At 35.6% G+C, this 24,636-nt stretch overlaps 1 protein-coding gene and 2 long non-coding RNA genes across 10 annotated transcripts in view; 1 reads left to right on the top strand and 2 right to left on the bottom strand.

The window, feature by feature from the left end:
- The window catches only part of DNM3 (dynamin 3), a 578,846-nt gene that overhangs the window by 308,822 nt on the left and 245,388 nt on the right, over positions 1 to 24,636 (top strand). The window lies entirely within an intron of this gene.
- The window catches only part of LOC309649558, a 434,139-nt gene that overhangs the window by 339,854 nt on the left and 69,649 nt on the right, over positions 1 to 24,636 (bottom strand). The gene's annotated exons all lie outside the window — the stretch shown is intronic.
- Positions 4,775 to 24,078, bottom strand: LOC309649467. 3 transcript variants are annotated; one of them, XR_014257119.1, is made up of 3 exons: positions 8,306 to 24,078; positions 6,636 to 6,752; positions 4,775 to 5,100 (listed from the first exon to the last, which is right to left on the bottom strand). It is a non-coding gene; the product is annotated as an uncharacterized lncRNA (long non-coding RNA). The 3 variants fall into 3 exon arrangements; XR_014257120.1 differs by having other exon boundaries at positions 4,775 to 6,752; positions 8,306 to 8,380; positions 10,547 to 24,078; XR_014257118.1 differs by having other exon boundaries at positions 4,775 to 6,752.

Genomic DNA, 24,636 nt, shown 5'->3' with positions numbered 1-24,636 from the left:
TCAAATAGCATATTAGATAACCCTCTGCACAGCAGTTTTTAACTAGTGGACACCCTACTTGGGTGTGTCACTGGCAGCTCTAGCCTTGTGCTGGCAGCCCAAGGAGAGTACATTAGCTTCTCTCTTTCTCTTCCCCTTCACATCTCTCCCCTCAGTGCTGTCAGTCTGGATTGCCCCAAACTCAAGGTGTTTCCTCATTCTTTTATGTACATCCACTCAGCTCTTCTTAGCATCTAGTCCAGCCTTCGTTTCAGGCTCACCTTTGTATATCCAAATTAGTCAAAATGCTCAACCAAGCCAAATGGACTTTCAGTTAACAAGATGCTCCCTAGTTCTAAAGTAATTGTGGTTGTAAAAAATATCTCTGCTATTCATTCTACCTGCTTAAGCTCATGAAGGCCAGCTTTCAATCTGAATGATGATCTTGATGAAGATCATCATGACGATGGTTAACATTTATTATTTATAATAAAGTTTATCAGGCACTGAACTAAGTCAATACTTTATTTACATTCTCCATTTTAGAAATGAAGATTGAGACTCAAAGAGACTAATTCAGCCAGCTACTAAGTATCAGTGCTGTGCTCTTAATCACCTGAACATTTCCCAACAAATATATTCTGAGCACCTGTTATGCACCAGACACTATCCTAATCACTAAGGATAAAGTGGTTAGCAAGGTACCCACACTTATGAAGGATATTTCCTGATAAAGAAAACATAAACAGTCAGGAACACCTATGAGATTCAGATTACAAACTGTGAATAAGATAAATCCAGTGATGTGTTTGACTTAAGGAGTATCTGGGATGGGAATCACAGCATGGGGGGGACATTAAACTGAGTGGTCAGAGAAGGTTTGTGTTAATGCCTAAGGCAAGATAGAGCCTGATGAATATAAGAAACTGAATTTAGGCCACTGTGACTGGAACAAAGAGAGAAAAGGACTCTATAAAGATTAAGGATTTTGATCCAAAGAATGATGAGAAGCCTTTGAAGTTTTTAAGCGGAAGAGTCACATAATAGGATTTGAAATTTTTATAGATCTTTGTGATTGCTTTGTAGAGAGTGGATTGGAGGAGGACAAAACTGAATTGGGGAGTTGTAGAAAGCTATTGCTGTGGTATACATAAGAGATAATGGTAGCTTGGGCTGGATGGGTTGAGGGAAATTGATAGAAATGGATGAATTTAAGAGATTTTTTAAAAGGGTGAAAATTGACAAAACTCATCACACGTGCTAAGTATTGGTTGAATGCTTTTAAGTTCCTGCTGAACTGTAAGCTTCTTGAGACCAGGAGCCACTGTCTTGTTCCATGTTCTACCACCAGTAGACATGGCGCTGAGAGGTGGTGCTAAGTAAATATTGGCCGAGTGAAGATGTGATTGAGCAAATAAATAATTAAGTGCAGCATAGTAATTCATCATGTCCTGGTATCACAAGTGGCTAAACCAAATTATTGAATTACAGGGTAAAATTACCCTTAGATGTAGATTGTCTTAAAATTTTCTTAAGTTTCATCATTGAAGGTTAATAGATTTTTTTTTTCCTCTGACTATATAACTTCCTGGATTGAAGATAATTTAAGCAGAAAATAAATTTCCCAGTGTCATTTTCATACATTATAAATATATTTTGCACAGTTCTTTTTTTTTTTTTACATCTTTATTGGAGTATAATTGCTTTACAATGTTGTGTTAGTTTCTGCTGTATAACAAAGTGAATCAGCTATATGTATACATGTATCCCCCTGTCCCCTCCCTCTTGAGCCTCCCTCCCACCCCTCTAAGTGGTCACAAAGCACAAGCTGATCTCCCTGTTGCACAGTTCTTTGGAGGGATTTAGAAAAGGGGAAGGCATTGGAATAAAATAGAAACTATCATTTCAAAAAGATTTTGGATTTAGATAGTTTTACATTAATCTTTAAAATCAGATTTGAAAAAAAAATGTGATGACTTTTATTTAAATTATTCCAAAATAAAAAATTTAAAAGAATAGAATATTCTGATTCAAGGAGAAAAGAGTCTTATTTTTCTTAGTATCAATGAGAAATGTGTAAATGGTAGTTGAAATCTCTGAAAAAAAAGGGATTGCTAGTTTATAAATAATGATAGTACATAGCCAATATTTATTCCATTTAGGTAGTCCAACATGAAGATTAAAATCATAATGGAATACTCCTAGGAAAGTAGGGTAATTCAACAGAAGCATTTCCAGTGGAAATGTACTAACCTTACAGTATTGAAGAAAATCCAAAATCTGCATTGAAATAAGGACATTCTTTGGACTCAAAAAATTACAGGCCTCATTTTTGTGGGTTGATGTGTTTGGAAAGCTTGATAAGGAGATTATATAATTCCCTTATAGGGATATTTACTTAGTATTGTTTTTATTATGTAACTGTAACAGATGACACATGTAACTTTGGTAATAGGAAGCGGAGTGACAGCTATGTCCCTGGATGACAAAAGTTGTGAGACGGAGAAGTTATAGAAATCTTCAGCTCTTTCCATTTGCACTTAGACTTTCAAGATTCTGTTTCCTGCTAGGTCCGCACGCTCCCTGTGATGAGGTCAGGATTGACCCTGTGAACACTAGTCACACTCCTTGCTGAGTTGTTTTAGTTAGCCAAAATTTAGATATTTTTTATTTTAAAAAAGTCACAATAAATATTAAACTTTAAAACATTTATGTTACTTTAAATTCTTCATGATCATAGTTGTGCATGTGCTTTTTCATATACATAAGCCATCTTATATTATGCTTTTTAATGTGGGATTATTTCATGTAAACATTTCCAAGTTCTGGAATTATCCAAAGGTTTATAATTTTGAAAAAATATATTCAACAAACCATAATGGTAAATGCTATTTCAAATTTATTAAAAATACTTATAAACCCACACCCATTCCCTCATATGTATTATTTGTTGTACTCAAAAGTTTATATTGGAAGAAAAATATTACCCTTTATATTACCGTTTCCTGGAAGAGTAAAATTTTTAAATGTACCTCATTTAATGAATTTATATATATATATATATATATATATATATATATATACACACATATATATATGACATTCTTTCAAGCTAAGTAAAAAAAAATGTAATACCAATATGTTAACCTCATGTTTTAAGGGAAAATTATTTGAAACGTCATCCTGGAGTGGTTCACTACAGGATAACTGCGCTGGCCTGGCCTCCTTAGCTTTCCCTTTGGAGTTTGGTGGAATGGAACAGTCTCCTTTATGTTATGACCCAGCTATCGTGTCAGCCAGAGAGCCCTCAAACACCGTCCTGGCACTGCCTTGCAGGGTCCAGTAGGGTGATCCATATGTGGACTCCTGTCGGAGGCGTTTGCTACAGGTTATATAAAGCATTTGCAACTGGGTGATTCTCTGCAAATATTGTGAGACATTTTTATATTGTCTTCCTGTTTATATTTTACATTTTGTGAACTATTGTTTAGGACTTTATTTGCTAGTCATGGGACTCTTCTTTAAGGTAAAACCTTCATTGCACAATGTGTTTTACAGTAGCATGTTTTAGCAGATGTCATATTTCCTTAGGCCAGATTGTAAATGCAAGAATTTAGCCTTAATCATATTTTTACTTATTAGTTTTACTCAATCACTGTTTTTGTTTTTGTTGTTGTTTTTAAGAAACTATGGTGTCAGGTTTGGTAAAATATCAAATAATAATAAAAATTTTGAACCTCGGGCAGCTTTTATCCTTATGACTAAATCTTTCATTTTAAAAATGAAATATCTGAATAAAAATAATTTGCTTTAATCCAAAATATACACTTGAAATGTTTAGTTAGATTAAATAAAGCAAAAATTTTGGGTAGCCTTGTGCAACATTTTTTAAAGTTTGACCAGAATCTTTCTAAGAAAGATGAAAATTAATTTTAAATACTGAAGTTAAGACATGTTAGTGAACCAAATGAAAGTTGACAAATTTTAAATTTTACCCATCTCCCCACCTTTTACCCTTGAATATTTGAAATATTCATATAAACAAGCCAACCCTGATCATTTCACTCTAGTTCACAGTGTATAAACTGAAGTTTTGACATATCTTCAAAAGATATGGCAAAATTATACACTGCATATCCATTAATAGCTTTCCTTGTTCTTTTTGAAAATAATTGAATTGCCTGAACATTTCAGGAGTTTGAAAGTTTACAGTGAATGGGAGCATGTATTCCAAGTGAATGCATTGGCCCCGTAAATTCCACCCTTAGAACTGTACTTCCTTCTTAATTTCTTAATTTAACGATGACAGTAATAAATCATGTACATCATGACATTTGGAACTATCAAAGCTTCAATTTCAGCTTTGTATATATCAAAAGAAGAGAGGCAAATATTTTAATACATTTGAAAATTATGTTGGAAATAAATACTCTTTTCACTGTGTTTTACCCAGGCCGAAACTGGCAGAGTTTGTTAACTCAAAATACATTATCCCCTGGAATATCATCTCTTCACTCTTTTTCTTTTCTTGCTCTCTGTGTCTTAAAAAGTCATGGTGATATAGAAAACTAAGCTTAGTTTTTGGAGTAGAATTGTTAGAATCACTTATTCTGTCAAACATCAGACTGAGGTTATATTGTTTTGTTACATTCATTTTGGGGGTGCTGCTCAAAAGCTGTGTGCAATAAATGTCAAGGGTAGTAATTTGCTGACAACGATTAGGAAAAGAGAACTATAGAAAGCACAGGAACATTTTCAGAAATGGGTTTTATTATATTTCATAAGCACCACTCACTTTACTTTTGGTGGGTTTCAATATTTGAATCAAAAATAATAATAATACATAAGAGTTAAGAAACCAACAAATTAAAACCCCAGGCCCCCGCGCCCCTCATTTTGGTTGTAGCTCTTGGTGTAGATGCTATGGTGTGAGGGCTGCTTTCTTTCAATGGCTGGTTGTCATTCAGGCTGGGTTGTCATGTGACTGCCTGTCTGTGCCTGCTGTACAGGTGAGCGGATGTTCTGCACAGCAAGTGTAGACAGGCAGACACATGACAACTCCGTCCAGCCAGGCCCTTGGTTCCTTCAGGTTTCCTTTGCTCATGGGCAGATACAATCAGTCTGTTTTCCAGATTTGGTGATTTTGGAGGGTCAGGGGAAAGGGAGAAAAACACACAATAGAATTAAACATTAAAACATTATGGAACTAAAAACAAGTTAGACTTTTGACTTTATTCAGAAAGTGCACTTATACATTCATTGCAAATGTGCTAACATGGGTAATTGACAGAGCAGAAAACTCACATTGAAATTTTAAGGGTAAAACAACAACAAAAAAGACTAAACACAAGGTTTATTCTTAAATCCAGTTCATATTACTACTGGCCCACATGCAGTCAGAGTTCAGAGGAATTGAACCAGATGTTTTTCCTCTTCACAAAACTCTGCATATTTTAAAACTGAAGTTAAAGATAAAGACTATTTATACATGCTTCTTGTAATAGGTAAGTACCATAATCTTGCCCATGAAAAAGAAACTTGTCATTTACATGGAAATGGCAGCCATTTTCAAAATAATTAATGAGTCTAATGTATTCGACAATGCAACACACGGACTTTGGTATCTGATGCTTTGTTAGTGGGATTTCGACAAGGGGATGTATTTTTATTAATATTTTTTTAAGCAACAGGAACTTATTTAAATTTCTCATATTTTTTTTAATGCAAAGTTTTAAAGTATGGATGTGAAAACCAAATAAAAAGCAGTTGTGAGCTTAAGTTTTCCTCCTCTTAATTAACTACAGGGCTGTACCATGAATCAAAAGGGTATAAACTAAAAAGTTGTTACCCACAGTGATGCTCACAATGTGTATTGGACATTGTTAGTGCAGTGCAGTTAGAAAATAATACCTTATACACAGAAAAGGAAACTTCATTTCGTATCTAAAAAGTAAAACCAGACACTTTGGAAAATTTCCTTAAAATTCATATAAGAAAGAATTAATGGTGTTAAATATACAGTTAGAAAATTTAATTCTGGTGACTTGAGAATAATTCTATTGGTTATTTTAATATAAATGATCAGTTCACTTCCGTAGAGGTATTTAACAAATTCCCCTGCTCTTTAAAAAATAAAATATTCAGATAGTCAAAATTCCAATAAATAGAATTTTAAAAAACAAAACAAAACCTTATTGTCCAAGGAATGTGTACTTAGGGATTTTTTCAAAGAATTTTAAGGAAAACAAGTAGTTTGTTATTTCCCTTTAATTGTAAAATTCTGAGAAAATAGCAAATAGAAAGTTTATGGAGAGCAAAATAGTTTTTAGAGACTGAAAAAAATGACAGTATTCTACACATCTGAACTTTTATGCAGTGATTAGATATGGTACAGTTTTAACAAAGAGTTGATAAGTGCAACTTTCCATTTATTTATTTAATTTCAAAAAATAAATGTCAGATTCTGTTTCTGGTCATCACTTCTGAGTAGAGGACTTATTTTTTTTTCTTGACAGAATCAAAAACATCACTAAACTTGGCTGCTATTTAAATAATTACAAGGCCAGAGTATGCAAAAACAAATACCTTAAGAAACTATTTTGTTATTGTTGCTGCATTCAGTGCAACAGAAAATATTTATGGAGTGATTCACTTACAAAGAGTATATTGGTGGAAATATAAAATTACTGTAATTCTGTATAGCTTTCCCTCTCTCTCCCATAAATAATTTGATCCAGTTAACTCTGCTCAATTAAAGGAATGATGCATGCAACCTGAAAAAATAGAAAGAAATATTTGTGAGTTCATGTTATCCTTTAATATGAAGCAGTTCTATTAAACCAAGATACCCAATGTATTTGAGCCTGAAAAACCATAACTGTTTTTAAGGGGGAAAAAAATCTTGCTGAGAAATGATTTTATTCTACTCATAAGACTTTTGGACAATTTATGTTTCTAGTAGATTTTAAAAACACAATTTTAGTAAGTATGTGGCATATGCACACTTTTTGGTTATGTTGAACCTGATGGAAGACTGAAAAAACATTTAAGATTTTTTTCTGTCTTCTAAACTGTACAGTAAATATTAATTCATTATCACTTAATATACTAGGTAAAATATAAAAAAGCTATTTATATTATTATCATACCATGTAATTTTTAATATGGTTATTACGCCTCCTTTTTGTCTTTTGTTTATTATCTTAAGAAAGAAATGCAAAAATAGAATCATATTCTAAGTCTTCTACAGCAAAATTAAACCAAAGAAACTCCAGAAAACTGGCTGTCACAGTAAGTCAGGAAATTCAAAATTAAGATTTAATTATTTTCCTTAATTTACTTCTTTATCTCTATTTATTAAAACTGATAAAAATTCTTAATAAGAGATCTTCAAAAAATTGATAAATATTTCTACCTAAATAATTTGTAGCACACCGAGGTTAAAAAGGTAGAAGAAACCAAGTAAGAAAGTTTCAATCTTTACTCAGAAATTTCCTGTCTTTTCTTAGGTTAAAGCCTGACTTCTAGTTATTTTAAGCTGGGATTTATGAGTGATGGTCTCTTAACTATTATTTAGACATTATTGAGATGGGTGGGATAGTCTCCTCAGAGAAGAGGAAAATGGGTTGTTTTTAAAGAGCAAATCTCTTGTAGAGTAATCAAAAGCTTTGGCTTCTCTTTAGTTAAGGATGGACTCTGGTGGGTGAGTGAACTTTTCTACATTACCAAGTTGTATTTTCTTTTTATGTCCTATAACAGCTTTAAGACTTCAACCGGGGGAAAAAAAAGGGGGCGGGGGGAGAAAATTCCTTCATTAGGAGTTTTGTGCCTGAACTCTTTCCCACAAAGTGAAAAACTTGGGTGGTCTGTAAGGTGAGAGGTGGGGGTAGATAGTATATTTTGGTTTTTAAAAAATATAAACACATTATCTTGGCCGAAAACTCAAATACCAAGCAGGAAGGACATTAAACCTATTAACTAATTGCAAGAAAGTGATCAGTGTGAAATTTTGTCCCACTGTAAATAAATTTTCTTTGGTTTTCAGATCTATGGCTTAAAAAAGCAGTGGGAGTTGAAAATGTAAATAAACTGTTTTATGTTGATCCTTTTCCAATTAAGAAATGATGGTGTTGAAGCTAAGGCTCTGAATTTCCTTCTCTTAGCGCAAAAAATTTTCCTTTTAACTCAGTACCTAGTCTAACTTATCAATCACCATGCGCTAAAATGCAAAATAACTACTAAGTTTCTATGAAGTACAGTTTGGACAGGCCTTGCAATTTTCTCTTTCTGACGATGTACAATATTTAATTTTAATACTTACACTTACCATCACATCCAGGGGTAGTTTTAGTAGAAGTTGTTCATTGTTGGTTAGTTTCCTCTGGAATAGATCCCATGATCCCTAAAACATTTGTATATTTCCTTACAAAGTAATATCAAAAGAAAGTTAAACATTATTCTAATTACCCTGGAAATAGATAAGGTTATTTTACGATATGTGTGTGTATACATGTTAGTATGTATACCAGCGCATAAACTACCATCCTTCCTTCAGTCAGCAGTGGTTTATAAAGTGAGCTTTTACTTTTGATTTTTAACTTAGTTCATGCAATTTAAAAAGACGTACTATTCCTTCCCATTTGTTAAAAGTTTGCATTAAAAATGGGTTGCCAGAGCTCACTGAGCACGTGCAGGGGCTCCTCGGCTATCCCTTTTGCAAATTAATTCTTATGTTCCTACTCCTGTACTTATGCCAAGGACACCATCGGGTCCCCTCTGTCTCCAGACTAAAAGTAATCCTGAGGGAGAAAATAGGTGAGGAACCAGCAGGGTTTGTTTCATTAAAACAAAAAGACCACTTAATATGAAGAAAGACATTTAAATTAAATAAACATGAAATTAAAGCAAGTTAGGAAATTCAGTTATTTCTATGAAGTAAAAAAACAAACAAACAAAACCCTCAAATTTGAGAAATCTTAAATATTGCCAGAGTACCTTATAGCTATCTTCTTTAGTAACTATATCAATTAGTAAAAATATATTTCTTAAAAAAATAAGCTCCCATAAAGTTACCTAATAGATTTTTTTTTCAATTTTCCTATGTAAAAAAAACTATATAGAGTTTTAAAATCTTACTTGTTTTATTAAAAATAATTAATCTGGAAGCCTCCAAGATACAATAGAAGAAAAAAAAAAAGGATGACACTACTGTATCATCTAACTGGAGAAAATAGCTAAAATAAATCCTTGCTTTTTATATTTTAACTAAAAACCATGAATAAAAGAGAAAACTTTTGTACCAGTTTTGGAATGATCAAAGGGGTGATTTTTAAAATAAATTGTTTTGACCAAAGATAACTTGGGGAATCTTTGGTAATAAAACGTTTTGCCAAAGAGAACTTGTGACAATGTTTGAATTGTTGCAAAATGTATGATTTAGAAAAGGATTTGTTAAGGAACCAATGTAACTTTACAGAATTTAAAGGAGGACAAAAGGGGTTAGATTCACACAAAAGCCTAAAGAACAGATGTTTTCATTATATAGAATTGTTTGGGGGTAGATATAAATGGGGGTTGAGGCAGTAACATTTTTTTCCAGAACGTTCTTTAAGGAACCCATCTCTAAAGTTCAGCATGGATCGTATTGCAACCCAGACTTTCTCTATTATTCTCTCTATTGGGATTTCATTCAGCTTGAGGGTTTTCCTCCCTCCCACCTTCCTCCCCCTCTCCCACCCTCCTTCACCCCCAGGACAGCTGGAAACTGACCAAAGAAAACTTTGCTTTCGTTTACAAATTCCTTTTTTATCAGTGGGTTTCTAGACAAAGTACCTTATCATTTTAAGTGCTCAGAGAAGTAGAAGCGTTGTAAAATATAGCCACGAGGGCTCAGCTGACCAGCAGTTATCAACCATCCTTGGATTTTTTAAAAAATGCAATACAGAGATATACATTGTGATATCTGAACATAGAGGTTTTTATTCTCCGATTTATTTGGTTGCTGACTCAATAAGTTCTGGGTTGGTGCTCTTTTCTGGACCAGTCCCATCTGCATTGTCTGGTAGGCAAAAACTTGGCAGCCTCTTCTTTTATTGTTAGATACTATTATTTCTGATGTTTATATTATATAAAATTTAAGAAAAGCACTGTTCATATAGCATTTTAATAATAGCAAGTATTCTTTACTTTGGGGCAAAATGGATTCAATCCTGGGATGCTAAAAGTTATACTACAGCCCTCATTCGAATAAGTTTTTAGGTCTCTGGATTATCAATTTCAACAATTCAAAACCAGCCTCATTAAATTATTCTTAAGTGTTTGGGGTGTGTTTCATATTTCATTTTGAAGTGGGAAAACCTTTAAACTTAAGAAAATTGTTAAAGTCTTCAGAAATTGAATAACATCTAGTAAATCACTATGTACCACACATTGTTGCTCTTTTAAAATTAAATGCAGACCTATCTGTCATGCAGATACCTCAGTTTCTCTCACATGTGAAAGCAAATCATTGGCTCCCCACCTAGGCTCTCCTGGTCATAGCCCAGGTGAGCAGTCAAGAAGGCCTTACCCACAGGTCTTCCCTCGAGCAGTCCTTTCTCGGCAGTGTCCCGAGGGCTTCCTGGTCCCTACTGTGCAAAACCTGTGAAGAAAAACACTGGATATGAGATTCAAAAAAGGAGCAAACAAATGTCTTCTCCTCGGAAACAGCAACTTTTGTCCCCAGCTGTCCATGGCGTTGCTCTCCCTTGCCCAGTCTAACCAATGTGCAGACTACTGTACAACGGCATTGTCCTGAACAGGTAGTCTGAACACTGGGGCGACGGAGCAGGATCTCCAGAAGCTTCCATCTATGTACTTAAAATCCTCTCCGGTCTTTGGGAAAAAGGGGTTGCATTCGGCTTCCCCCCCTGAATTCTGCTGCCCCGACTGAGACTCAAGGGCTGTGATTTCCAGTCTTGACGTGGCACATTTGCTGCAGACTGGGGAACTGGCAATGAATTTAGGACCAGGAAAAGGGGGAGGGCTGGGCTGGAGAGTCCATATATGGGATGATGTCACCCTGGGGAGGTTTGGGTATGCGCTGTGCCGCTGGAGAGACCGCTAGAATCGCCTGCTCTCAGACATGGGTCTGTGCATAAAATGGTACCAGATGTTTTAGTGTAATGTTAAGCAGTCATTTCATCTTCAGGCCAGATTTTTTTCCTCAACTGGGCAGGAAGTGGGCCCCAGTATGGAAAAGCTGAAAAAAAAGAGTCGAGATGTACAGTTCTGCTGTGGCCAACTGAAAGTGAGTTAGTGTAGAAGTACAAATTTGCTGTCCGATCCAGGCTAGAAAAGTAATTTGAAGATAGAGGGTAGATAAAAAAGTAAACAGAAAGTTGAACTCTGGAAGCCAGAGCTCATTTGGAAACCTTTTTTGAGCTTTCCTGTGGTACTTTATTTTCTGGTAATTCACTCGTCAGAAAGGGCAGATAAGTTCATTTTTTTTTTTTTTTTTTTCTCTCTCTCTCTCTCTCTCTCTCTTTCCCTCCTCCTCCTGTCTGTTGGATCTGTCAGCGGCTTGCAGGCTGATCTAGACTTGAACAGTAATTATAGCAACTTCCTGAAAGTGAAGCCCCCATGAAAAGTCTGGAGAAATGTTCTTTGTCATGGCCTCTCCATGAGTAATTAGTTCCACATGTGGCCTTCCTCAGCTATTTTGGCTGGCTCTCTGAATGCTGTGCTATAGCTTGACCTAAAGAAACTTAAAAGTTTTGATTTCAAGCCTCCACTATGAAATAATGACTCTGGTCTCCTAACAAATTGCCTCTGGTAGATCCATGCTACTAGGTGCAGCACCGTTTTTCACTGGTAATTCCTGATTCTGTGTTAATACTTTTGTTTTAATGGTATTCTACTGCTTAGTTTCATCGCTGGTTAATTAAATCTGTTGAAATTTGCCAAGCACTGCTTGACAACATGTTATAACATAGATGCCAGTCTGCTGGCATCTACTTTTCTTCTTTTGGTGATGTTTTCAATTATATATACTGTTGCATATTCTGATTATACAGCTCTCTGACTTCCCCTCAATAGTATTCTGACTGAAGTTCGAGTTGCCTCAAACAAGAGCTTGATTAATAGCCCTTCTAGAGATCAAAATGTGAAAAAATTTCTAGGTAGCTTCCAAATTTAATTTGAGTAGCCAAACTAAGAAACTTAGAATTCTTTAAAGAATTACAGCCAAAGCAATTCATTTCTACTGACCTTCTGCAATACTTTTTAGAAGCAGAAAAATCTCTCTCTTTAAAATGTGTTGGGCGGAATATTTCAAAAGGCTTCAAGTGAGAAGTGTCTTAAAGCATTTGCTTTTCATTAAATGTCTTCTTTTGAATTAACATACTATTAAAGTGTTCAAAAGTTATTATAAGCCCTGCTCACCTGGGGAGGAAGATTAAATAAGATAAAAATGAATTATCCAGCAGTTTAGGATGGAACTAAGAGATTAGCATTAGGTATATCATTCATAGAGAGATTTAAATCATCAATGGAAATTCAGAAGAATTACTTGATATCACTGTACTTCTGCCTCCATACTTGTGTTTTCAGGGCCTATTCCATAGTGGTTGAGCAAGCCCAGTGTGCCTCAACTCCTTTTTTCCCTGTCACTGCTTTACGGTATTACATAATACTGGAAATATGCAAGTGTGACTATATACTACCTAATAGTCTTATTACATGTGGATACCAACTCTGTGTTTTTTGAGTATCTATATGTTTATTCAGGAATCATCATAGAGGAGCCATGAGCCAGTGGGACAATAGTCAGCCAGGAATCCAGCATTCCAGGTGTGGGCTTGTTCCTGCCACAAATAGTGAAAGCCTTTCCTCTGCCCTCTTCTATTTATATTGATGAAACATGCCTTGGGAATTTTTGTAAGGCAGATGAAAGGTGATTCTGATCAGCCTGCTCCATGATTTCATCTTAGTTCACACATCTATACTTTTTCAAATATAGGAGAGATCTGTTTCTCAAATAAGGGTTTTTATGACATTTTATTCAAGGAACTCAATTTTATACTTACCTTTACTGTTTTTGAAGCATTTTAAGTGATTTTCCTACAGAAACAACTGTAAAGGTGGTGTTCCCCTTAGCATACATGCCCATCTCATTGGGCTTCCAAGTGAGGAAAATGTTTTGGAGTTATCTTTCTTCCAAATAGTTCAACAAATATTTATTCTTGCCTGCTCATGGGCTAGTCACAAGGCCAGGGACGGACATTAAGGTGAAAAAGATATGATTCCTGCCCTCAAAGAGCTCACACTTACTTCTAATGTTAGGAATGCTAATCTGTGATCAAGTTCAATCTAAAAAGTCTGCCATGCTTTTATGGAAAGCCCTTGGTATTCACTTGGAAATGGCCTAAGGACTTTTCTGTGTCTGTAAAATTACCAGTTAAATATCTAAAATGTGATGGGCTCTAAAAAGCAAAGTTAGACATGACAAAGACTTGCCTTTGCGAACTAATGTTATTTACCTTGATTATTTCAAAATATATTGACCGAAGTGATTGTTTGAATCAATGGATGGTTTTGGGTGACTACAGAATTTGCTCTCTTTGAAAATGTCATGGATAGGAAACACTGTTTCAGTTGGTTATCATTCCCAAGCTTGGCAAATTTTTATAATTTTAGAAATTCTCAAATTGAAACCAGGACTGAGTCTCGTTTCTATGTATTTATAAAGGAACAGTGTTACTAGTGTTTACAGTTAGAATATTTTGTGACATCCAGGTATGCGTACTTCAGATAGTATTTATATAGCTTTAATTTTTTTTGTTACAGGATTAGTTCATGAGCATTATAAAAGTTCAGATAATAGAAAGTATGTAAAGAAGAAGTTAATAATCTTTCCCTCCAACATCCTGACCCTCTCTGCTTTTTCAAATTAATGGTAACAGTTTGATGTGATTCCTTTTACCACCTTCTCAATGGTCATTTTATAGCTTCTTTATAGATGCCCAAATCCTTTCATATACAATGTATCCATTTCTTATAATAACCTTATGGGGTAAATATTACCATCATTCCCATTTTATTGGTGGTGAAATTGAGGCTCAGAGAGGTTAAGCATATTGCTTCGTGGAATTACAGTAAGTGGAAGAACTCAAATTTTTCTAAGTCAAAGGCCTGTGCTCAGAAGCATATTGTCAGCCCACATAGATAAATTTTTTCCTCTACTGAATTTGTATAGCACTTACATTTCCTGTTAATAACTTGTCAATTATCTGCTGCCTTCTTTTAGTTTTATACTGAAATGTTGTTATTATTTCACGTATTTGGATTTTTTCCCCCAAATAGAATGTGTTAGTTGAAGGTAGGAATGGTGTCTTTATACTTTCTTTAACTAGCCTAAAGTAGGCCATTTAGTAAACTATCAAAGAATGAGTAAAAGCTACATAGTATGCATGTGTTTTCTGATCAAATATTTGTCATGATAATAATTCAAGAATTAAAGCTGTCTTATTTTTTATCTTAAATGGAAAACATGGTACAATTTTAACATATATGTGTACTGCAGTTATGTATCAGATTGCACTGTTCTTTTAGAAATAGTTGTGAACATTGGGCCAGCCATATTTCCTTGCTTATTTTTGGCCTTCTAATCTTCTGGACGCATCCTGTGTAACTATCGGTCATGCCATCTTGTGTGAAAAGCAGGATCTAACCAAGATGTAGTGTTTCCTCTCTTGTTGTTTTCTCCTTCCCAGTTTGTATTTGAGATAAAAATCTAGTTGACCCCAGTTCATTGCAAATTAGGGAAGATAGCCCCACTTAGTTTGGCTTTATGTTGTGTGGATTAGCACTTTTTTTTTTTTTTTAATCGGAGGCAATGCTGTCTTCTAATTGCCAGCATTTCCTATTTTGTCAGGGCCCGAAAGGACTGGGAGATTTATTGTAGCAAAGCTTTCCCCTTTTCTCTCCTTCCCTGACTCTCAAACAAATGGCTGCCTTCAGATCACTGCAGAGAAGTGCCTTCTTAGCCAGAGATGCAACATCAGAGGCTGTAAAATAGAGGAGAAATAGTCCAGAAGAGCTAACAGCTTTTCTTTCAACAACTGAAAAAGAAGTTAAATTAGAACAGCTATAAATCATAAGCTTAATGCAACTGATTTTACAGTCTTCAAAAAGCTTGCAAAAAGGCAAAGATTGTGAGAGAGTTGATTTTAAAACATACATTTACTAATGCATGTTTTGTTTTGCCCGTCTCTAGAATTTCCATTGCTGAGTCTGTTTATTTAGAAATCAGCCCCTAACCAAAAGCAGTATATATTTTATGAACATTCTTTCCTCAAATCAATTGAGAAAGATAATGTTACGTCTTTGAGTTTTACTAACCACTGGCGTGCACAGCAGCCATTTCTATAATCCAGTAACATAATACATCCGGCAGACAAACCTTACAAACTCTGGCTCTATTGAAAACCAGTTGCATGAAGGTAAATATATGATTTATGACTCCAGTAAAATTTGAAGTACTGTCTTGAAATCTTTAGGGGGAAGCAAGATAAAGGGGTTGGAAAATTGGTGCTGGCCTTTTCAGGCGGATTTTAAGTGAGAGCGTACTAGGAATGCAGTCTGCTGCCTGCTTCAGCCCCCAAAAGCTGACGAGCATCATCTGAATGCTATGTGCTATGGACTCTTATTGAATTCCACGTTACAATCAGACTTTAAAATGAGTATTGGCTCACTTGGACAAGAGAAATATGGTGTACTCGGGTCACTGACAATTTTAGAATATTGACTCCTGATGTCTTTTGGCATCACCAATAGTTTATTTCCTTAGTACGACTCAGAAACAAGCATGCGTGGTTTCAAAAAGGGAAAGAAAACCTGCATGTGCATCACATAAATACTCAGAAAGCACGTTTTTGCAGGGGTAGAAAAAGTATCCTTTCTGTGGCTAGGGGTGCAAGTGAAGCATATTGGCTACAAGGAGACGTGTGTGTGAAGAGAGCTTTCTGCTTTATCCAGAATACCTGCAATTATGCAGTAGATTGTTACAGAGGCTCCAAGTCTTTAAGTGATGATACGCATACCTGCATAATACATGGCACAGTATCTTTATTTTAGGATTTATAATCTTTTGCTATATTCAGAAGGGAAACATAAATTATATGAATTGCTAAAAGGGTTAAATCCAACATAAATCTGTTCAGTTGAGAATATTATAGTTACCTTAACTGGCTTCCCAATTCTGTTCATTCTCCAGAGAATTTATTTAAGGGATATATGAGACCATATTAAAATACTTCTATTCATGCCACCATGAGAATTTGCTTTACTTTTATAGACAAATGAAAGCACTTGGGGTATAAATTAGTTCATGTTGAAAGGTTATTTCCATGTTGCAAGTGACTATTAATCACATATCTTTATGAAAGCACTTATTTGCATATTAACCAAAAGTTGCTTCAATTTGCCATGCAGAATCAGATTATGTAACTTCATTGACTCCCAGGACTACAGTGCAAAAGTTGTAGAGAAAGGAAAGTGTACTGTTTTCCATTTTTAAAGGTTTGTTTTGTTTCTTTCTAATATTTTTTTTTGAGACTTATTTTATACCAGGCCTCCATGCTAGTTTTTCACATGTGATGTAATTTAATCCAACAACCCCGAAAGGTAGGATTTCTCCAAGGTTGCAGATGAAGTGGAAGCAGGAGGCAGTGCAGCGTGAGGGTTTTGGAGCTGGAGGGCGTGGGTTTGAATCCTGTCTTCACAACTCATTATTTGGTGACCTTGGCAATCGTTTAACTACAGTATTCTGAGCTCCAGTTTCCTCATCTGTAAAATAGGGTTTCTCTGAGGACTAAAAGGGGTAATGTGTGAGGAAAGGTTGGATCAGGGCCTGGCGCAGAGGAGGGCCTCATGCAGCTTAGGTACTGCTGGGAGGGCACAGGCAGGCCCCCACCTTGATTCAGTTACTGATCCTCTATTCAAAACCAGGTCCTGTGACTCCAAAGCACAAGCAACAGCAAGTACTGTTCAGGAAGAAAGTGTTATTTTCCTCAAGGTGTTTACAATCTCATTGGGTAAATAAATCATCTGTGTGTAAAACAAGTAAAAATAGAAGAAAATGCTTGATTCTGAAAGAAAGACAACAGGGTTTCTAAAAAACACTGTAGTGGGAGAGGCCCCTTAAGATAACCTTTTGGAGAATCTCTTTGAAAAGTCAGTAATGACCTTCCTCTCCTTTGAGTGTATCTGCTTTTATTATAGTTTTGCATGTATATATTAAAACACATGTGTTTACACAAGCGTAAACATGTGTAAGTGCATCTGTGTATATGGGTGTATATATACTTTGTAAATATTTATATAATTTATAAATATTTTTATATATCTATATCTATATATACTTTTAAACTAAACCAGATCTCTGTATGAGAATTAACAACATCAAAATCAATTCTTTTCCCTTTTTAAAAGCTAAAGCACGTGAATGTTTTTTGTAATCTTAGACGTTAGTTTTAGCGTGTGCACATTTCATTCTTTTTTTAAAAAATTGTGCCTGCCAGAGCTTTATAGCACCAGTTGAAGGTTAACAAGTGAAAATTAGGTAGGAAATGCCTTTGTAATTTTGCAAATGCAGCACTTTAAGGGGATTGATTCCTCTACAGGTGGAGCTATCACTGACTGCATTTAAAAACCGCACGCACACTTTGTATAGTATTGGTTTGGTTTTGTTTAGGAACAGTTTACTCCCAACCTTCTGCCTTGTAACAAACTGTTTTCCTCGAGTGTGTGCTACTTCATTTCCATTTCACCTTAGTCTTTTCAAGAAAGAACTAGTCTTGGATTTTATTGGCTAGAATGGATTATGATTGCTTTTGAAATATTGGCTTGTTTTGTTGGGGAACTAGTAGTTTTTTAAATAGTTTGTTTTCTTCAAGGGATCTGGACTCCACTGAAAGTGTCTGAGGGTAGCCTCAGGTGCTGTCCGGCCCAGTGTATGCATCAACTCACTGGAGATGATGCTTAGAATTCACTCTGCATTTTCAGGGCCTCATGAAATTATTACTGAGAAGCTCATCAAAGAACTAAAAGAACTTAAAGTTCTTTTTTTTTTTTCCTTCAAGTTTTCTAAACAGAGAAAACAAGAACCAGAATAAGCTGTATAAGAGGAATCTTTTGATTTTTCTAAAAGTAAGTGCCTTCTGCCAGTAGTGAAGCCAGTGTGAAGATAGTTGTACTTACCTCCCTTATTTCATGATTTCAGTCCATGAAATTTTCAGTACCACATTTCAATTGGTTAAGTTTTAGAAAGTTGACTCCCTCATTTTTTTAAGCATTAAAAAGGACAAGAAGGCTAATGGGAGTTTATTTTCCAGTAAATTTTGCCCTGCCTGTTTTCTAAATCAATCTTAATTTTAGTTCCACCTTTGCCTTCAGATCATAAAATAATTGCTGTTAGTCCCCCAATAATGCTCATACTGGTTATGAGCAGTTATGTTGGATCCAACTTGTTAAAGTCAATTCTAACTTCATTTTTTTATTGTTTAATTTTATTTTGCTTTGACAGTATTTTGTATATTCAGACTCATTTAGATGAATGCCACCTCTGTTGCATTCCTATACTGTATCATTTTCAGTGCATTTGTCTGTTGTATGTATATGCAGGGTTTTCTGAATGTATCAAATTCCCCACTTTTTTTTTTTTTTTTTGGCTTGGCTGTGCAGCTTGCAGGATCTTAGTTCCTGACCAGGGATCGAACCCGTACCCCCTGCAATGGAAGCACGGAGTCTTAACCACTGGACTGCCAGGGAATTCCCCAAATTCCCCACTTAAAAACTATCATTCCCATGGTACATATTTCCTTCACATTAAGTATAGGAGACTTTTAGTGAGTTTTTTGTGTATGTGTATACTGATGGAAACTGTTTGGAAAGACCCTGTTAAAAACTGTTCTTTGTAAGATTATTTCCATAATACAGTTCCCTTTGCTTACCTACATCAATAGAAGTTTCAAATTAACATTTATAGTGAAACTACTATAGCCAACTATAGCCAAGTTGCTCAGTGCCTAGAGCAGAAGATGTTTGGTGATTTAGTATTCATAGAGATTAAATTAATTGTATTTGATTTCAAAATTTCATCTTTCTTGTACAAATTCCCCTTCTTTGAAGTTAATTTAAACCTTTGCCTTCTTGGATACAACTGAGGTATAAGAGAAGGAGTACCAAAATTGACTGATTCTAGTTCAGCTCTGCCATTTTCTCATTTGTCAAATGAGAGATGGTTGGGAGGGGGTGGTTGGAAGCAGGTCTGATTTAGATAATAATGACAAAATAAATTGGGATGTTTTTGAAGACTTTTTCAACAATTCATATAGCAACAGCGTGGAGAATTGTCATGGCACTGCCTTGGGGCCGGTGGTTGTGGCACTTTAGCAGATACCATTTCCACCCTTGGTAACTTCTGTGGTGTTGCTGAATGTCTAAGGAGAGGAAGATCTGAGAATATTAGTTAAACTAGTTATTGTGTCAGAAGGCAGTGGTATGTGTTATTGTACCATACTGTATCTCTACCAAAGTGATCAGAGGGCATTCAGGAGAATAGGCTTATTATTAACTTTTGTTCCTTTCTTCTCCTCCTCTTGCCTACTGTTCTGTCTTCCCTCTCTGCCCCTCCTCTGCTCAGTGTGAGACTTTCTGTAGCTCTTCCCTCTCCTCTCCAGCCACAGTTCTTCCTGATTCTTCTTTAGGAAACAGAGTTGGAATTGAGCTACCAGTAAAAATATGTATTAGACTATTTAACGAGATTTTGTTTTTTCTCCTTGAATTTTCAATCAGATAAATTTAATCCTGTGTATGCATTGCTTAAAAACAAATAGCTCCAGAACTAAACTAAATTGTTTTTATACTTCCTTGTGGCCTTTAAAATAATCTTCTTCAGAGGCAGTGATTTTTTATTTTTTGGCCTCACCTCATGGCTTGCAGGATCTCAGTTCCCTGACCAGGGATTGAACCTGGGCCACGGAAGTGAAAGTGCCGAGTCCTAACCACTGGACTGCCAGAAAATTCCCCGTACCGTTTTGCTTTAAATCGGCTTTCTCATGGCTCCAGAGAATATTGCATATTAGGTATTTCCAGATAACCTTATAGACCTCATTGTCCATTCCATTCATTCATCCATTTGTTGTTTGTGCTCTGCTGATTCTTCTCAGACTGTTGCTTGACTTGTTCTGGCATTTATGTCTCATCTTTTTCACTTGATTATAAACTTTTTGAGGGCAGGGGCCACACCTGTAGTTGCTATGTATGCTGCACAATGGCTTCCCAAATGGAATCAGGTTAATAAACATATATCGATCAATCTGAGAATTTCCTGAACGTGGAGAGTCAAAGAAAGGAGATTCCTTCTTAAGTAGGAATCAAGGCCACCCAAAATCACCTTCCTAATTACATTTTTAACGTCTTTATTTACCTTTACAAAGACTTTAAATGTAAACTGCAATGCAGAATGCTATAACGCACAGGCCATTTGTAGTGCATTTGAGAGTGTGCTTAGAATGTGCCACAAAATGCTACAGATGCCATCTTCCTTAAAAATCACTCAAGGAAGAATTTTTTAGATGAATGTCTGCTGGGAAACGACTGCCAGGAGAAATGTGGAAACCACATGAAATTCACTACATAAAGAAATCTGGTTTCCATTTCTGCACCACATTTTGTGCTAGCAGGAAGAAGATAAACAAGCTGTTTAAAACTAAAGTGAATAGCAAAGGGATTAAATTTTAAAATCCTGTATCGTAAATGTATTTTGGAATTTGTGAAATTTAATCCCATCACATAGGATCCTTTAAGAAGGGAGAAAATATGTTGAGTCTTCTAGTCTTAGATATCTCAGTGGAATGGATGAGTAATTTTGCTTCCTGTTGATGAGTAGTAATACTCTAACATTTGTCTTAGTTGAAATTAAAACGAAAGTCTCATTCTGGTTTTTGGTGGGCAGACATTCTTTTGAGAGTCAGAAAGGGAAGAAAGCAGAAAAACCCTCTTTTTTTGGTTAGCTTTAGATCATCCCTTTTAGGGATAGGGGAATTTTACTGTAGTGTTTTAATTTAGCTATGTAAAACTTGATATGAATAGGTGTATGGATGGGCTAGTTGGGAGTAGGAGGGCTCAACTGTTTTAATTTTCAGAAAAATATTCTGGAGATTCTTTTTTAGTTTTCTATTTAGTAGCCCTTATATATTTATAATTTAAATAATAAATATAAATAATTTATAATTTATATAATTTAAATATATTTGAAGTTGGCATTTAAGGAAGAATAAACATGATTAAGATAAAGTAGATCGTGAATAATAAAAATGTTAACATTTAAAATATAAAGACCAATCATTCAAATTGTCATTTCCCTTTAATAAACGTGACCAGATCATACATACCCATGTTTAGGAGTAATACACCTGCATTTCTGAATTCAGTGGGCCTTGTGCTTTGAAAAAAAAAAAAAAAAAACAACTTGAGCTCAGGATTACGAAATCAAGTTGATTATATACTTGAATAGATTAAAACTTTTCCTTCCACAACTTAATTTCCCACTTTATGTTGGAAAGGGAGGCTGAGTTGTTTAAGGTTTATTTTATATACTCTTATTTAACATGGTGTTTTTTGGGGGTTTGTTTTGTTTTGCTTTTTACTATTTTAACTTCCAATCTGAAAACTTTTAGCTGGCTACACTTAATAACTAATACATAATTTGTCTAAGCCTACATTTATAGCCAAGGTGTCTTGTGTCCTTGGAAAGTGCTGTTTTTTAGATAAGATGTAAAAATAAACTTCCAGTCACTCCATTCATTTGTTCTCTCATTCACTCATTTACTCCGTAAACATTTATCAAACTTCTACTATGTTACAGACACTGTGCTGGAGATAGAAGGATAAATAACACAAAACTCATGCCTTCTAGGAGTTTGTTTGAGATTACTTAAAGGGCAAAAACCGTTGTTAAGACGAAAGAATGGTTTCAATCTTTTGGATAAATATATAGTTACAAAAATGCTCAGGTTTATCTAACAGTATGCTGTTATCTGTTTAAACACTGCAGAACTAGATTTTCTTTGTTTTTTTGTTTTTGGGTAAGCAGTAGAATAGTGGTTGAGTGTACAAACTATGGAGCTAGATGGCCTGGGTATGTATCCAGCTCTACCACTTACTTTGCTGTGTGACCTTGGGGATATTACTTGCCATTCTTGTGATTTGGGGATGAAAGCTCTTTACATAGTGCCTGGTGTTTATTAAGCACTTTAATAAATGTTAGCTTCAGGGATGATTTTCAAGATATTTAACAAGCAGTATAGTAGAAGCACCAAACACTTAGAGCTGCTATTGGCTATAAAATCTGATATGACCACACCAGTGTGTATGGTCCAGATCAGCTCATTTAGCCTCTATTGTTATTATTGTTTCTACTTAAAACTTCTGAACCAAGCTTTATGCCTCACCCCCATCCCATCCTATGGACCATGACCCTGGGCCAGGCTCTGTGGAGCACACAGTCCTGGAGTTTCTAGGTGCCTGCAATTCATATTTTTAAAATCTTTTTATTTTTAAGTAGCTAGACTTAGTGTAGACTTATTTTCATGTTCCAGACAATTTGGGATGCTTTTCCTAACTAATAACTTTGAGAAAGACACCAGAGCCAAGCCTTGGATTCTCTATTTCTTTCCCCTAATGTTGATTGGTAATTGTGATAGTGTAGGTCTTATTCTTTTTTTTTTTTTTCCTTCCTTCTTCTTTTTCTCCACTTCTCCTCTCCATTCCTCGTTTCCTCTTCCTCCACCTCTTTCCTCTCCCCCCCACTCCTTCTTATTATAAGAAGAAAATAATATCTAAAGCTAGTTGCCTCACATTCTTTTTTAGAAAGACATGTATACCATACATAAATTTACTCTTTACAGTAACTGGTCAGTAGTTTGTGGTAAGGGTAGAATGGATATAAGAGCATTTGGGGAAAGTTAAAAGACATATGAGGTGCAAAAGACTGTCATTTTCTCATTTGTCAAAGGAGAGGTGGTTGGGAGAAGGTCTGACTTAGATGATAATGACAAAATAAACTGGGTTGTTTTTGAAGACATTCTTCAACAATTCATACAGCAGCAGTCTGGAGAATTGTTTCAACTGACACTAGTTGCTTAACTAATTAATTCACTTGATCTGTCTGTTACATTTTCTCCATCTGTTAAAGTGGCATGCTAATAGAACCTTTCTCATAGGATGTTGTGAGGATTAAACAAGGAAATACATATCAGGCACTTAGAACATAAATTTCAATAGTCATTTAATTTATTGTGCTTATCATGCACTTAGAATATAGCTAGGATTCAATAATTTTATTTAATTTATTCAGCAGATATTTAGAGTACTTACTATGTGCCAGATACTATTCTAGGCAGTGGAGATACAACAGACAAAAATCCCTGCCCTCCTGACAGACCAGTGCTTTGGAAAAAAAATTAAAGCAGGAAAAGGGAGCAGAGAATCTAGGAAATGGGTTGCAATGTAAAATAGGGTGGTTAGGAAACATGATGTTGGAGAAAATATGTGCAAGTGGTGAGGGTATGAATACACAGCTCTTGCTGGGGAAAGAGCCTTTCAGGTAGAGAGAACAGTATATGCAAAGACACCAAGGCAAGAGTATGCCTGGAGGCCAGTGGGCCTGGAATAGAATGAGAGAGAGTAGGAAGAGGTGAAGTTGGTACTAGAGACCTGCTTAAGATCTGAATGATACAATGACAGGCACAGAGAAGGGGGAACAGGAACATACCAGAGAAGGCTTCTTAGAGGGGAAGGTAGACCTAGGAAATGAATAGACTATGAAGAAGTGCATGGAAAAAGGAGAACATTCCTGTTAAGGGAAAGAACAAGAATGAGAGTGAAGGCACAGACAGTGGAGGAGGTACGTTTTGATTGCATCCGAGTAGTCTGTCCAGAACAGAGGGTGAACAGTGGGGGAGGGAGGGACACAAGATTGGATAAATAGAGTGGTATTGGATGATGGAGCACCCCGAAAGTTAGGCAGAGGACTTTTAGTTTCTGCTGATTTAAAAAAAAAAATGTTGGGGCTTCCCTGGTGGCGCAGTCGTTGAGAATCTGCCTGCCAATGCAGGGGACACGGGTTCGAGCCCTGGTCTGGGAAGATCCCACATGCCGCGGAGCAACTAGGCCCGTGAGCCACAGTTACTGAGCCTGCGCGTCTGGAGCCTCTGCTCCGCAACAAGAGAGGCCGCGATAGTGAGAGGCCCGCGCACCGCGATGAAGAGTGGCTCCCACTTGCCACAACTAGAGAAAGCCCTCGCACAGAAACGAAGACCCAACACAGCCATAAATAAATAAATAAATAAATAAATAAATAAATAAATAAATAAACCCAAAGTTTAAAAAAAAAAATGTTTCTAGTGAATAGATGCAAACTACTGATAAAATCTTTTTTTTTTTTCTAAATCTTTTTTTTTAACATCTTTATTAGAGTATAATTGCTTTACAGTGGTGTGTTAGTTTCTGCTTTATAACAAAGTGAATCAGTTATACATATACATATGTCCCCATATCTCTTCCCTCTTGCATCTCCCTCCCTCCCACTCTCCCTATCCCACCCCTCTAGGTGGT

Source organism: Balaenoptera physalus (assembly GCF_965194825.1).
Source record: "Balaenoptera physalus genome assembly, chromosome: 1".
Classification (NCBI taxonomy): domain Eukaryota; kingdom Metazoa; phylum Chordata; class Mammalia; order Artiodactyla; family Balaenopteridae; genus Balaenoptera; species Balaenoptera physalus.
The sequence above is the reverse complement of the archived record's forward strand: the minus strand, read 5'-3'. Positions and strand labels throughout refer to the sequence as shown.